We start from the raw sequence: 4675 nt of genomic DNA on the forward strand, positions 1-4675 counted from the left end.
TGTTTTCTTAACGAAACACTTTCAAACTTAGGACACTGGTAGAATGTGTCTAATAAAACATCTTTTACTCTTAGAGTTGTTGAGAAATGTTTATATTTTTTAAGTTATTTCGTGTTAAAATTGTCGTATTTCGGTAATTTCAACCAATCACTGACGTCTATTGAGGTGAAAACAATTACTGCTGTGGATTTTCAACAATACGTTGTCGCGGTGTAATGGGATCTTTTCCCTTGAATAAAATTAGTGCCGTTGTTTGTCAACAAAAACTATCGGCGGTACTGTTATTTATGACATCGTTCGTGCGTTTGTACTGGTTTTGGCTTTAGCGTTTTAGGGTTAGGGTTAGGATTTTGGAGTAAGGGTTAGGGGATCTTTCTGATTTGACGGACACAAGTTTTTAGAGTTAGGGTTAGGGTTAGGGTTAGGGTTTTAGGGTTAAGGTTATGAGTATTTTTGCCAAATTTCGTGAAAATCTGTTCAATACACCGCCACAAATTTTTCACGAAATTTAGCAAAAATACTCATAACCTTAACCCTAACCCTAACCCTAACCCTAAAACCCTAACCCTAACTCTAAACCCGAACCCTAACCCTCAAACCCTCAAACCCTAAAGCTAAAACCAATACAAACGCACGAACGATGTCATAAATAACAGTACCGGTGATAGTTGTTGTTGACAATCCACAGCAGTAATTTTATTCACCTCAATAGACGTCAGTGATTGGTTGAAATTACCGAAATACGACAACTTTTAACATGAAATAACTTCGAATAGAAAATTTTCTGTTCTATAAGAAAACATATACAAGTATACGAAGTTTTAAAGTGTTTCAGTAGAAAACACACTAAATAAAACATAAATAAAAAATGGTGTACGCCAAATCAGAAAGATCCAAAAATTTTTATCCATACTCTTAATCTCTGTATTTTTCCCGTACATCGAAACATAGATGGTGAAAAGATCAATGTGTGCGGGAAGGGAAATTCCGAGGATTTCAGCACACCCCAACCCGTTTTTCTGACCACTAAAATGATTTTGTAGTATATTAGTAGACCAGGATAGTTGATTCCACACAAAAAATCCGATTTATTTTTTTCTTAGTAAAAATTGTGCGTGTCTTATCTAAAATATTTAGCTGCAGTTTTTCATGGTAAATTTGAGATTTAAAAATATATTTTCCATATTCTCCAACAGCAATGCTCACTCGGCTGATATCAGTTGCTCATCAAGTTAACCTAGAAGGGACAGGCCCCTTATTTTTTGGTTAAGGCTGTTGGTAAGTTTTCCTAAGTTACTCCAATCAAGATCCCCATGCAAACCTTCAGATCAACCTTCTCCTATGCAGATCTCTAATGCAACTTTAAAAAAAGTAGTCAATGAGTGGAAATAACCGATAAACTAATTCCCTATGGGATTTCCCAATCAAATTGACAGCAAACCATTTTCAGCCAAACCAATTTCAAGCGGTTTCATCAAAAATTAAGTTCTAAGTATATAGTAAGTAGATATCATTTGATTAATATTAGATAAGAGAATATTGTTTTTTACCACTTTGTCTTTCATTTGCCGTTGTATAGTTACTAAAAATTCTATTCAGTTATAATACTGTACTTTTAACGTAACTGGGAACATTAACGCATACCACTTATGGGATGGATAGAGAGTGGTTGGGATCTAAGAACAGAGGTGGAAAAGGACAAGTTGTATGAGTAGCCAGATGAAAAAGCTTGTGAAGATTATTGCATTGAAGCAGATTTTAAAGAAAAGGAAAGAAAAATAGGAGAGAAGAAAGAGGGAGAAGAGAAGAATAACTGTCAACAAATTAGCAATATTAATTGATTTAATGAATAAATTATGAAAGAAATAATTTTAAGAGATTGATAACGTTGACATCGTCGTCGTCACCATTATCAATAACAGCTTGAATTTTATGGAACAAGGGTTCAAGAGAAAACAAATATGAATTATAACAAATTAATAACAAATTGACTTCAATATTAAATCCAAATATATCGAATTACATGAATTACGTAACTATAAACGATATTTCTAATAATTAAGGGCTAAAGTATGATAATTTTTTCAATAATGAGGGGCAGATGGCAGTTAGGAGAGAAAGAGATGATATGAGTTAACACAGTCACAAATGATTAAAATATAAAGTGTCTGTAAAGAGAACGAGATGTAATCCGAAACACGTGTATGCATGTCATTGTTCAGTTATATTTCAAGATTTCTTGCCGATGGAAAAGAAGCCGATTTCTAACCTAGATCAAAGGCTCCTTTATTGGAATTTCAGCATCAACAACAGGGTGTTTTTATTTGTAAGCATGTATGTATGTATGTATGTATGTATGTATGTATGTACGTACATGTGTATGTAAGTACAGATTGTATGTTTTATGTATATATTCTCATGCATATAGCTGCATATCTAGACATGCTCATATATATTTAAATAAGCTTCCGGAAAGTTTAACGGATATTTACAGTTCCAGTGATGGATTGAATCTGTAACATTCGAATTAGCTTTCTCCTTTCTGGTTTTGAGAAGCCTAATTTCTCATGGTTGATCCTAAGCAGTGTGATACATATCCGAGGGCCCCAATAATTACAGGTACAAATCTGAACTTGTAATCTGGTTAGAATAATTGCAGATTTCTCAATTGTTCAGCATAGGTATATTCTGTTTCACTGATCTTCAGCTTTATGTTAACATCTGCTGGACAACTAATTTCCTCAACTGTACACAGTTTCTCTTCTTTATCTATTGGAATTTCATTACTGAAGACCAGTTTCAATGCAATATCAGTAAAAAAAATCTGCAAGTCACGTAGAGGTTTCAAGCGCGCTTGAAGACGCGTAATAAACATGCAGAAAATGGAGCCAATTGCGGAATGAGACACTGCAGCAGTATATGGGATCAGCTCTTCAAATGGCTTTTAGGGCTCAAAAGTCATTTTTAGGGCCCAAAAGTCTCATCCTAGGAAACAGCAACTGTAGGTACAAGAAGTGAGCGAGTTCTGCAAGGAGTAGACAGCCACCATGTATGGATGTATGTATGTATGTATGTATGTATACACACGCACACACAGACACGAGCGCGCGCGCACACACGCACACACTCATATATATATATAAAGAGAATAAGACCACTATTCAACATAGCGATCATATTAAGTGGCCGGCAAGGAAAAAACCGTATAGGCAATAATTATTATAGATATATAATATTATAAATATAATTATAATTGACAGTGCCGAAGAGGCACCACCATGCCAGAAATGGCAGTCAAAACTGATTCTAAAACAACATCAGGTATTCGTGTTTTCATGAATACATGATGTAGCTTTAAAATCAGTTTTGACTGCTATTTCTGGCATGGTGGTGCCTCTTCGGTACCCTCAATTATAATTATTTGTGTGTGTGTGTGCGTATGTGTATACACACACACACACACATATCGTCGTAGTCGGCTGTCCGTATGAGTACGACGTTGATTGTTCTATTCAGAAAGCATCTCTGGCAGCTCGCATGTGGGCTACATGACCGCCACATGATCCATAGCAACGTTGACATCTCCTACAAGTAAAGTTTATTTGTCGTCAGAAGTGACGCTTCACATGTCTTTAGTATTCTCTCTGTTGTTTCTCGGCCCGAGAGTGAATTTGGTAGACGGATACGGAGAGAAGCTCGTCTAATATGTGTATGTATGTATATGAGCGTGCGCGTTTCTATGTGCGTGTGTGTGTGTGAGTATCTGTGAGTTTGCGTGTGTGTGTTTGCTTATATGGAAAATTCATTAACGCTAAAATGCAAACAATCAATGATATATAGCACATATGAAATCAACCACAGACATAACAAGGAACTAACTCTTAAGCAATTATTAAATTCAGTAATGGTGAAATATCATTTAAATATCATCCCCATGATCACTTGCAACCTATTGCAAAGCGCTGCGACGACGCATCACGAAAACAAAAATTATTTATAGTTAAACCCAAACTCGAGCTTCTGTCGAAGTATGGATGGCAAGTTAATTTATTTGTTCATTAATACAGTAACTTAATTTGGGGTTAACTATGAATAATTTTTCTTTCATTCTCTTTGGAATTACTCTTTTTGTGTGGTTTGGGTTTGGCTGCCCTTTCTAGCATGTAAGATGTCCTGTCAAGGGTCACTTCTCTAGGTATAAATACTTATACACTCTTATATATATATATATATATATATATATATATATATATATATATATATATATATATATATACATACACACACACGCACATGAATATGCGCATACATATATACACACATATATATTTAAACGCACGTGTGTGTGTGTTTGTGTTTGATTATGTGCAATAGTTAAATATAAATACACTATTATTTCGGCACAAAAGCAAAACTAAACAACTAGTAGATAAACGAAAAGATCGAGAAAATCGTAGCGTTCCAGGTGAGTTAACAGAGATGAAATGACTTGACGCATTCCACATTAGAGATTTCTTAAATATGAGGTCATAAAACTGAAGTAAGGAAGCCGTATGGAACAGACTCCTTTTATATACATTTTATTAACAATAGAATATATAAATTAGATAGAAAGAGTGAGCAAGCGAGCGAGAGAGAGAGAGGGGGAAGAGAGAGAGAGGGGGAAGAGAGAGAG

This window comes from Octopus bimaculoides, chromosome 16 (assembly GCF_001194135.2).
Source record: "Octopus bimaculoides isolate UCB-OBI-ISO-001 chromosome 16, ASM119413v2, whole genome shotgun sequence".
NCBI classification, from domain to species: Eukaryota; Metazoa; Mollusca; class Cephalopoda; order Octopoda; family Octopodidae; genus Octopus; species Octopus bimaculoides.